This window comes from Phaethon aethereus, assembly GCF_964289735.1.
Source record: "Phaethon aethereus genome assembly, chromosome: 7".
In the NCBI taxonomy this organism is placed as follows: domain Eukaryota; kingdom Metazoa; phylum Chordata; class Aves; order Phaethontiformes; family Phaethontidae; genus Phaethon; species Phaethon aethereus.
Window position 1 is genome coordinate 10,845,409 of NC_138583.1, and position 12,413 is coordinate 10,857,821.

A 12,413-nucleotide genomic window follows, 5' to 3' on the forward strand; every position below is an offset into this window, starting at 1 on the left:
CCTGCTTCTTAATTATTAATTGCTTAAGCTCTAGCCATCATCTGCTTAGTTCCTGCAGTGTTACATTAGGCCATTTTCTGTTTTATGTAAAGATCTTTAATGGTATAAGCATGCTGGTCACTAGTCAAAGCTTTGGGGTTCTTTTAGTACCCCATCATTTCATTTGCATACATGCAATGAAGAATCTTTATTAAAGGCCCAAATAGTAACATTTCAACCTTCATTTTATTGTTTTCTTTTCATTCAGGTGAAGAGTGTGCCTTCCTAGGGCTCAGGGTCTACTTCATGTTTAGTTTGCAGTTTGATGCTTATGTCCTTTCACCTAGAGGAACAACAGTGTTCAATATTGAAGTAACCACAACTGAATGGATCATGTCAATCATGTCATTCTGTATGGGTCCCCTTGTTGGTAAACTCCCAAGTAATATGTGACACCAAGTAGCTTTCATAACCATCTGCTATGGGTAGCCAATATGCCAAAAATGACCGTACAAGTTCTTTTCTAATCTCTACAGAAATAAGAATCTTCAACATCGGTCACTCAAAATCTGATCTGTTTCACATCAGCACGATCTATACATCTACATCTATGAATTACAGCAATTTCCACCATACAGCAAACATACATCAGTACTGTTCACGCTTAGCTTTCCCCATCTAGCTTTTCCACAGTCATACTGGTCCTACCACAGGTTACTCCTGCATACGCCTGAGCCTCACCTCAGGCTTTGCTTAGAATGAAAGCAAATCATGAGCTAGCATACAGGACAGCAACTGGGATGAAAGGACTGTGTAGTGCCCAGTGGGGAGAAGTAAACTGTGTGGCATCAAACACTGCTACCATGGGGAAGATAATGGCTCAGTAGGGAGCGTTGAAGGGAGGTGCCTTACACAGCAGCATGGAAGACCAGTCTCCCTCTGGGGTGGAAGAAACACAGCACACCTTTAGAATGTGGATGTTAGCATTTAGAAACATGTAAATATTAGTGAAACTGGATATTTCAACTATACTCAAGTTAATTAATTTTTTTTCTTCACATCAGAAAATGCAGTTATTCACAATTATTTTGCTGCGGTTTCAACTTTAACAAATCACTATTTTTTCCATGAAGGAAAAGGTTTCCACAGGAAATTCACAACTAGTTGTGGCTAGTATGCCTCAAACACAGCCCTAGAGAGCAGCAGAGGAGTTGCTATCTCATCGATAGCTCACAAGAGAAAATGTCTCTTTCCCTGCAGAATTTTATCAGGAGTTCTGACCTTTAAAGAATTTAATGCCTCACTTCTGTAGTTACGAAGTTAAAATTTCAGCACGTCTCTCTCTGGCGGTTACTAAAAGCATATAAAAGCAGTGAAACACCTGGGCTTTTTTAAGCCTTTGAGGCCACAGGGTGAGCCTGGTACACAGGGCTCGCCGCAAGGCCCTCCTCAGGGGGATGGTCTTACATCCTGGCAGGGTGCGCAAGCATGGAAAAGTCCCTTCCTCTTTGTGTGCTGGTGTAGGGCTGTCACCTCTCCCCAAAACCCAGGGGAAGAAACCACCGGCCAGCACCTGCAAGCACCAGTGCTGTCAGGGGGCCAGCAAGGGCCCTGCCTGCTCACCTGTCTGAGGAACTTTCTGGAAACCTCCAGCTCCTGCTGCCCCAATGCTGCTGGGGAGCAACAGGTCCACACAGGGCTGCGAGCACAACCCCGAGGGCTGTTGGCAGGACTTGGCACTATGCTGTCGTGGTGCAGGGCCCGCCATGAACCTCTCTAGGTAGCATGTCCTCATCCCTCAGTGCCATGGCAGGGCCACAGCCTCAAACCCTACAGGCATTCACCTCAGGGCACTGCAGACATCCGAGGTGTTTGGTGCATCTTGATTTTCACACGGAGCAGCCTGGACGGCTGGAGGAGCTCTGAGGGGAACCGTCCTCGACAGGTTTCGGGACGAGGGGAGGCTGCAGCTGGCGAGGACCCGCCAGGGCTCGGATGGCACCTCAGGCTGCGGGGCAACACCCCCCCGGCATCGTACCCAGGGGAGCAGGAGCGAGAAACCAACCCGAAGTGAACGGACGTATTCGACGCGTTTCCCTTCATCTCTGCCCGGGGAGCTACGCGGCGTCCTCCCCTCGCTCCCTGAGGCGCCGCTCAGGGCTGAGGCGCGGGGCGGTGGGGGCAGGGCGGGATTCCTGTCAGCGCGGAGCGCCGCGCCCGCCCCGCCCGCCACCGAAACCAACCGCCGCCGCTCCCGCCCAGCGCCGCCCCCGCGCGGCGGCAGCAGGTCCCGCCTCGCGGAGCGGGATCGGGGCCCGCGGCCGGGCCCTGCAAATGGCCGCCGCGCAGGGGAGCTGAGGCCGCTCGCCCGCCGTGGCTGCCGGCGAGCCGGGGGGAAACGGAGAGCCGCGGTCGCAGCGCGGAGGGAGCAAGGCTGCCGCTTGCAGGGGCTGGGGGCTGCCAGCAGGCAGCGACGAAAGGCCGGCGGCACCTCGACGCCTTTCGCATGGCTTGCAGGCCCGAAGGCTGCGGCAAGGAAACGCCGGCATCCTCGTTTCACAGCCTGGCCTAGAAGCAGGGTTGCAGAGACGTTTAAGCTCCCAACTCGTGAGTGAACGCAGTGAGCCTTTAGGGATTTGGGTCAGGCAGAGCTGGTAAACACTTTACGCAATCCCATTTGTGAATTAAACTAAAGCATGGGCTTAGCATCCATTCTGGAGGTTTAATTAAGTTTCGACTGACGCAGCCTGCCTTTCATTAACTTGGATGAACTTTCTGGAGTGCCCCAGAGTGGGGAACTTCGAAGGACACTTGGTCGAAGTCACTCGAGAGGCCCCTGGCCGAGCACAAACCACCGTCTCCCAACTGCCAAGCTACGCCTCAGGCCCTCCTGGCTGGCGGCACACCAGGGACTTCCCTTTTCACAGAGAAAAAGTTCATCTGTAGCTACTGAGGGAGACCTGGACTCATTGTGCTTCCAGTGAAAACCAGGCATTGTTCCTGAAAATATGCAAAGTATTTAAAATCTGTCTGAAACTTGGGCTGTTCCAACAACCTTTTTATAAACACAAAGTATGTTCTCTACATAATACTAATTTTTAAAAGCTTGGTACTTGTGAAAGCAGCATTTCCTCTGCCAAGAATTTTTTACTCTCAATAGCAGAGATAACCAAATTAACAAAGCACGTGGAACAAAGACTCGAGAAGATCTACCCAGTTATTTGACAGGCACAGAAATTGCCTCATTTTGCTTTCTATTTTAATAACGAGCTGCTCTTCTCACTTCCCTGGACTGAGCAGGCTGATCTCACCACTAAGCTATTTTTCCACTCAAGCATTTTGCCCAGCCAACTTGGAGCGAGACCGTAACACCAGGCTGGGTTCTTTCATTGTATGAGCAGTAATTAAGATCCCAGATGTTGCTGCTCTGCACCTGTAGAGCCTTATTTTTGTCAGCAGGGCAGGCGCTGCTGTAACCGCAGCTGGAATGTAACACAGCAGCGTTACTTAACTGCATCGCTTACTGCATTCTGCTGATGCGACAGTTGCCTGCTTATAACCAGTAGCCATGTATCAGAGGTTGCCACTGTTAATAACAGGCTGCATGCTTTGCACTGAGTTTGCAAGGCCTCAGCACTGAGTCGTGCCAGGCTTGCTTAGGCTGGACATTTGCTGACCTGCCTGCAAGTTTTCTTTTAACTTGGCTTAGCTGTCATAGCATTTTTTCTTCTGACCACATGGTTATAGATGATTTGTTTTTACCTTTGCTTATCCTTGTATGGTACCACTGTAGTTGTGTACAGGCAGGAGTAAGAAGTAGTTGTTCTGTGCAGAACAAGATACTTACAAGCAACATAATGACATAGCATGGAGAAATAGAGGCCTGGGATGATAGCAGAGGCCTTGAGAGGTGGGGAGACAGGATGCAGTGAGGAGGAGTACAGGCACAAGATGACAAAAGATGAGGCACAGGCATTGCCACTGGAGTCGCACAGCTATAAACAAATCAACAGTTGTTTCCCATTAAAAAGAAGTACAGAACTCGAGTTAAGCAAAACCACCTTTTTCACAGAATCACAGAATCACTAGGTTGGAAAGGACCTTCAAGATCATCAAGTCCAACCATTAATCCAGCGCCACCGTGTCCCCTAAACCATGTCCTGAAGCGCCACATCCACACGTTTTTTGAACATTTCCAGAGATGGCGACTCCACCACCTCCCTGGGCAGCCTGTTCCAATGCCCGACCACTCTCTCAGTGAAGAAATTTTTCCTAACATCCAATCTAAACCTCCCCTGGCACAACTTGAGGCCATTTCCTCTTGTCCTATCACTAGTTACTTGGGAGAAGAGGCCAACACCCTCGTCGCCACAACCCCCTTTCAGGTAGTTGTAGAGAGCAATAAGGTCTCCTCTCAGCCTCCTCTTCTTCAGACTGAACAACCCCAGTTCCCTCAGACGCTCCTCATAAGACTTGTGCACCAGACCCCTCACCAGCTTCGTTGCCCTTCTCGGGACACGCTCCAGCACCTCAACATCCTTCTTGTAGTGAGGGGCCCAAAACTGAACACAGTATTCAAGGTGCGGCCTCACCAGTGCCGAGTACAGGGGCACAATCACTTCCCTGCTCCTGCTGGCCACACTATTCCTGATACAGGCCAGGACACTGTTGGCCTTCTTGGCCACCTGGGCACACTGCCGGCTCTTGTTCAGCTGGCTGTCAACCAGCACCCCCAGGTCCCTTTCCGCTGGGCAGCTTTCCAGCCACTCCTCCCCAAGCCTGTAGCGTTGCATGGGGTTGTTGTGATTGAAGTGCAGGACCCTGCACTTGGCCTTATTAAACCTCATACAGTTGGCCTTTGCCCATCGATCCAGCCTGTCCAGATCCCTCTGCAGAGCCCTCCTACCCTCCAGCAGATCAACACTCCCACCCAACTTGGTGTCATCTGCAAACTTACTGAGGGAGCACTCAATTCCCTCATTCAGATCATCAGTAAAGATATTGAACAAGACTGGCCCCAGAACCGAGCCCTGGGGAACACCGCTTGTGACCGGCCGCCAGCCAGATTTAATGCCGTTCACCACAACTCTCTGGGCTCGGCCATCCAGCCAGTTCCTCACCCAGCGAAGAATAAACCTGTCTAAGCCACGAGCCGCCAGTTTCTCCAGGAGAATGCTGCGGGAGACGCTGTCAAAGGCTTTACTAAAGTCCAGGTAGACAACGTCCACAGTCTTTCCCTCATCCACTAGGTGGGTCACCTGGTCATAGAAGGAGATCAGGTTGGTCAAGCAGGACCTGCCTTTCATGAACCCATGCTGGCTGGGCCTATTTTATGGATAACAGAACAAAGAAAAGGTTTCTAGCATATGCAAGATACCCAAATTTACCATATATGATGTATCATGTGGAGTCGCAAACCAGTGATGAAAAGAGCAAGGTATGCGAGCCTGTTGGCAAACATACAAAAGACCCCAAATGGATCCCAGAACGAGAACAATGCAGCCATCAACATCACATTCCTCCCAGCAAAAGACCCTGTGTGCTGGTGACCAGCCTTAGCACCCCTAGCACTGGGCTGAAGCCACCAACCTGAGGACCCTGAGAAGCAGTGGTCAGATGAGCGTAACACCGGGAAAGGGGGAAGAAGCTAGGAAGTGTGAGTATAGCAGTTTTAACTGTATTAGTATTTTTATTATTTTTGCAATTCTTTCTCTATAGAAGTATTTTTTCTTTTTCTGTAATAATTAGATCTGGGCTAATAATGATTCTTAGATTAGGTTTAAGATTACAATTATGCTAAACAATAAATTCTTGGGTTTCCATATAAGATCTGTTTCCTCTTTCTTGATAGACAAGATTGAGGGTAACATGGTTTAAGCAGTAGTACTCAAAGTGCACTCAGAGTTAGAGATGCAGGATGAAGGTTCTTGCATGTGGAGGAGGTTCCAGACTACAGATCACTTTTCTTGAAAAAAGTACAGACAAAAAAAAAAGTAGTAAGAAGAGAATATAGCAAGATTTAAAAGTTGTCATGGTAATGTACCCTTACATGTAAATGAGTCTATGAATTTAGGCAAATTATACTAAGAGCTGCCACCTGTTTAAGGATTTTTTTTTTTTGGTAGGAAAAATTGCAAGGGTTTCAATTTTTTTTTTTTTATTTACTTGTTTTAAAAAGTATACATTTCTTAGTGGCAGAATAGCAGATTTTTTTGTTGAATTTAGCTTAAGACATTTATACATTTCTTTGAAAGAATCTCCATATTCTTGTAAACCAACTCTTCCTGCCTCCCCCCTTCTATGGATTTATATTTGTATCCTGGGCAAACTTGGCACTCTATGATGTTAGAAAGCGCTGCTAAAACTTCGTACGATTATTTAGCCTTCCCAGTGTGGAGGGGGCAGGAAATGAATCAAAGAGGTTTTTACAAACATTTCTACTAATTGCAGTAACACCTTTAAAATAAAGGTTAAAATTAATTAAATACTTGACATTGTGATGAACTTTCATGGGAACAAGGTTTCAGACATGCGAAATCTATTGCAAATGCTGACTAAAAATACCACTCCTTAATAATTAACACAGAGCTGGACTTACACCAGAGCAGTATACGTTTCTGTGAGCTGCACTCTGAATTTGTGTCATTTCCATATGCAGTTCAGTTTAGGGAGTCCTGTTTAAAGGCTGACAGGATTTCCTAACTATACTAAAGCCCTCATGCATCCTTAGATGGACTCGGAACAAGTGGTGTGTGACAGCACAGGGGTTGATTGAGCTCAGCATTGCCACTTCATGGGGATATGAACTGCTGTTCTCAGCATACAGACTGCCCTGGGACCAGCGTTTCGTAGGGTGTGTGGGAGCGTGCCCGCAGCTCCAGCTGCCCCCTCACTGATCTCCGTGGCTGGACGTCCATGTCACAGCTCCCTCCCTGTCATGCTGAGGAAGCTGCAGGGAGAACAGCATTAAAAAAAAATGTGCTGAGCTCTCCTGAAAGGCATGTGTGATGTGCCAAGCAGTGAGCAGCAGAAAGGCCGGGTAAGGAGGTTTCTCGCCAGTCTGGTTTCATGTGACCTGAACAGCTCAAGGAGATACGTATGACAACTGAACTGAAGCCATCTCCAGCCACCAGGAGCTGGAACTCTACCCAGGGTCAAAATGTGAGCAAGATGTGCTGCCATGGCATGTCTGTCTGGCCATGGTATTTATTTAGTATTTTTGGAAATGCAATCTGAGTGTAGCAGATTGTTCAGAGAGGACTTGAACTATTTTTTAAAAGAATACAAATTATTTATATGGGGGTTGGTGGGCATGTGGAGGCTGGGAGAAAGCAGGGAGGCAAAGGGAAAGAAGAGCTAGAAAAGAGGCAGAAAGAAGATAAATGTGTATATGGCAAGCTCTGGAAAATACATACAAAAGTGTGGCAGAAATGGGAATAGACCCACGCTACCATCCTAGCAGATACAAGGAAATCCTTCCGTAGGAAGGTGGGGGTGGAAACCCTCTCCCTGCCCCACGGGGGAGCCAGGGTCTGGCCAGCCTGCCACTCTAGGATTGTCAACAGGGATACGACTCTTTAAACCCAGCTAATCCTGAAGCATAGGGGCTTCTGGGGCACTGCTGGGTAACTGAGGAATTAGGATCCAAGTCATGCAGCAGGAGCAGCTTTTACACACTGGAGAGCATATGTGCTGCCACAAACTATCAGCACAGTAAGGAGTGGGGGGAACTGATGCAAAATTTCATAGGAGAGACCAATTCCTGGAGACACCAGAGAGACCCGCCACTACTCCCTTACGCATTGCTGTGAATTTTAGCTGCCTGGTATGCAAAGGCTTAGTAGCAAAACATTAAGAGTGAACAGTTCCCAGTATTGTGAAGCAGCAAGTTCCACAGTTTCTTTCTGTGCTGTGTTAAAATATACTTCCTTTTGCTTATTTTTTAATTCTGTTACCTGGTAATCGCACTGGGCTCCCGCTTATAAGAATGAAGGAGAGCTCTGGGAGAAGTAGTAATTTCCTATTTATGTTGTCCACATCATATTTGAGTTTTTTGTTCACAGTTATATACCTCCAGTCATTATTTCTTCAAGCTGCAGAATTCTGCGCTATTTAACCTCTTCTTGCTATTCCATATTGCTGGTTATTCAGGGTATAGAGCAGAAGAAAGGGAGATAAAGAAGCTATTTTTTGTATCTGCCTCTGTCTTGCTATCTCCTAAAATCCATGCTGTATTCAAAACAAGGCAACATCATGGATGCATCCCGTGATATGAAGATGGTTCCTGTTTTCTTCTTCTATGTTTCCTAATAATGCCTAATATTACAATTGTCCTTCTGGCCTCTGCTGAATTGAATAGTCAGACTTTCCCCCCCCCCCCCCAGTTAATTTGTAGTCTACCTTGATTTAGGTAGAGTTCTTTTTATTCACATGCATTTCATTGGGCTTTTCATCATGCCGTCATTCATTATAGTGATGAATCCTTTGCTCCATTAGAGGATTTTTCCCTCTATGCTTATCTTAGGGTCTCTAGGAGGCTTTAGTGAATACTGTGATTTGTTTTTAAAATTTAAAAAAAAAAATTGACAAGCGCACCTTATTTTTTTCCACTAGGAGAGCACACAGCATCTGGTGTAGATGTAGCATAATCTACACAGCACTGGTGTAGATTACTTGGAGGGGCTGTGAAAACTCCATCCTGAGAGATTTTCAAGACTGGGCTAGACAAAGCCAGGGCTGACCTGAACTAGCTTGGTCACCCATCTCACTTTGACCACAAGTCTGGGCTACGTGATCTCCCGAGTTCCTTTCGACCAACACTTGCATGATTTTACATTAACTGGGTCACGCCTGTCTGCTTACTCATGAGTTCCTTAGGAGTTTTAAGAGCAATCCCTACTTATGGTTTCTCTTAGTATTACAGCAGCTGGTTCCCCCCAACAATTAGCCAAGTACCTCATCAGCTGCCTCTGCTTTATTATAGCATGCAACTTTTAGAAATTTCATTTGGAATGAAGTTAAACTTGCTAGCCTGTGGTTAGTAGGATTATTTCTGAAGCTCTTTTGAAAGCTTGTGGTCACAGTCTTTCCTCTAGTTCCAACTGTAAGTGACATGTTATAAACCACAGCCATTTGCTGGGTTGGTTTAGGGCTCTTGGTCCACACCAGCTGTCCCTGATAGTCATTAATAATCAGCTCTTTTAATTCCTATACAGTTCATGCTTTGACACTGGCACCTCCTTGACACTTTTCCCTCCACCAAGTTTCCAAGAAGTCTATTTTTAATCAATATGCTCTCCGTCTTCAAATCCTTTGCAAATAGTGACACAGAGTAAGAGGCTAGAGCATTGTGTGTCTGCCAGAACACTGGCAGTGATATGTCTTTAGTAATTCTTCTGTTTAAGTGGAAGTGCTGCAAGGACGCTAAGTAAAGACATCCTACATTTATGCACGATATAAAGTCATGTGTGAATGCCAGCAGGTGTGGTGGCTTTTCTCATGTTTCATCATCTATTTAACCCTATGCAGGATATTATTTAACATCTTATTTTCACTTGCCTTTCATAAAACTTCACATTCCCATCTCAAATCCCACCTTATTACCAACAATCTGTATGTTCAGATCTCTTCTGAACACTCCTGCAGCCTGAGCAGAGTGCGGTACCTGTTGCACAGTAACATGAGCAGTTCCCAGTCAGTGTGACTAGGACCGCATAAACCAGTACGACAGCTGCCGAGCAGCAGTGAACTCCTCTGCTTTCCCTGTGCTCTGTCCCCCACACAGTGCACTTACAGAGCTCCTTGCAGAAATGAGGTATTCTGGACCAAGCACACACACACTTACCTCCTTTGCTCATACATGCATAGCAGGGCAGACAGCTCTCCCCCACTGCCACAGGGCAGAGCATCACAGAGGCAGGACTTTGGACATACTCGAGCAACCCTTCAAGTGCTTTGGAGAGCCACAGAAACTCAGCAAGAGAATTCCTCAGGGCTATTGCCAGCTGCTGGGGGGATCAGAGGAAGCAGACTCACAAGATGCCTCCTAACAGTTACTGTATTTCTACAGAGATAAAAAGAGTCAGCATGAAACCTGCTAGAGGAATAGTGGTTGCTCTTGAGGAGCTTGTTTTGGCAAGCTGTATTCAAGGCTGGGTTGTGAATGTTCCTGGGCCTCTTGATTATCTCCTTACAAGAGTAAAAAGAGCAAAAGACCTCCCACTTCCCTTTTGTTCCTCTGCAGTTTGATGCTTATGATAATAGTTATTATGAAACATTGAAAGCAAGAGATTATGGGTTTCACACCTTTCACAGCATCTCGAACAACTAGAGCTATACCCCAGTAGATATCTTACAGTTGCACATCACAACTGGTGAGTTCATTTCCAAGTAAACTACCTCCTATTTTCTACTGTGTGGTACTCTGCAGACCAGTTAGTGCTGGTCCTTACTGTGATGTGAAAATTCAGGATTGATAACTTCCTGTCTGCTTAGTATTTCCGTGGAACTGGCACTGGAAAGCTGGGCCATAAACCAAGTGCCATGAAGCAGCCTGGACCTCAGACTGATGGAAGCAAACCTCAGCACTCTGAAACAGTAGACGTTTTAAGAGAGTCTTTTCAGTAGATCAGGGTGAACTTCCCCCCCCCCCACCCAAACGAGAATAGAATAAAAGCTTCTTCCTGGTGCTGAAGAACAACTCTTGGGAACTTCTGCCCAACAAGGACTTTTCTCTTGTCAAATCTTAGTTTGGTGGTGATATTGAAGGAGAGATGGAGGAAGAGGTAGAGGGGACGATGTAAAGAGATTTTTAAGTGTGTACTACAATTTTCCACTGCATTCAATGGAAGAGAGCAAAGCAGCTTCCAAGGAAAGCACTTGGCAGCCTAGTGCCCCTGTGGTTCTGGAGCCTGCCATCATGTTTGCAGATGTGACACTGCGTACCGCCAAACTTAAGGCAGAATACTGACCTTCGCTGTGTCTTGCCAAGTTCTCTGTGTTGCACCCAAGTTGCTTATGGTGCAGTAGTGTATGCAGTCTTCGTGGCAACTGTTTTAGGTGATTGGTTTTGCAATATGCTGGGAGATGGCAACCTAATCCCAGACAGCATGTGGTACTGCTAGAATCTCACTTGGGAAGTGAAATTTGGGGGCTAATTGCTAGCCCATTTGGAGCCCCTCAAAGCCCTCAGTGGCATCTCGTTCTTTACAAGAAATACTTGACACTTCGGAACAGGAAATGCTGTGCAACCACATGCTAGGCCCAGATATTGATCCAGCTTCTGATATGTCAGAACTTGCATGATGGGTCTTCTTTACCCTGTCAGACCTCTGTGCCTCTAAATTCATCTCCAAGGAAAGCTTCTTACCTGTCTCTGTCCCCACTGCTGGTCACAGATGGATGACAGGTTTTTAGCATGCTAGTGCTGAAACATTTTCTTTCACAAGTCTGAATCTCTAGAATTCTTGGATCTCCAGGACAGCAACCATTCCACAGGCTCTTGAAATAATCTGACACTTCCTGGTGTTGAGGAAACATCATCAATTAAGACAGTGACTAAGGCCGTGCAGAACAGTCCTGCTCTTCCAGATATCCTTGTCTTACATATGCCCAAAATCCTGTTTGAAAAGGGAGATGATCTCTGCCTCTCTAGGAGTACAACTCCAGTTGGAAAGTCAAGCCACACATTCACAAAGTCTATGTAGAATCTCAAGTATGACAGTAGTGAAATTTGGCTGTATCATTTACATCATCTAAATGCATGGGATTTTTGCTAGACCCAGGAGAGAAAGTACATTCCAATGGTGCCGTGTGCCCCCCTCACTGGAATGAGGGGGGCGGGGTAATAATAATGGCTCAGCAACCAGGTGGATTTTGAAGTCAGGCCCAGGAAATGCACAGTGGGGTTCTGGTATCAGCAAAACGCTGTGTTCAGCAGAAACAGCCTGAGCAGGTACTCCCCCCCACTTCATCTTATACTTTTCCTTTGTGAACAACTTGAGCTCCTAGGCCAGAGTCCAAGATGGCCACTGCTAGTGACCTCAGCAAAACCCCTATAAACATGCCAACTTCTTCGGATGTATCTGGCTCCATGCCCTGGCTCAGTGGATTTCAAGTGCATAGGCTTGTCCACATGGGCCTCCCCAAGCCAACCTCCTCTAGGTCTGACCTCATGCTCACACAGACTTAGGAGGACCTTTGGTCTTGCTGAGATCTAGGCATGTACTGAGCATTTGCTGAGGGTTTCTCCCAGAAAATGGTATATAGACTGAGCTCAGCTTTAAAGAACATCAGCATAATGCAGGACATGCTGAAGTTAGAACTTCAGGCTTTGAATTCAGCATTTTGAAAACTGTGTCCAGTGAAAATCCTCAGAGAAGGGTAGGATTGTGTAGAAAACTGTCGTTCAGGAACCGCTTCATTTGGTCCCAGCT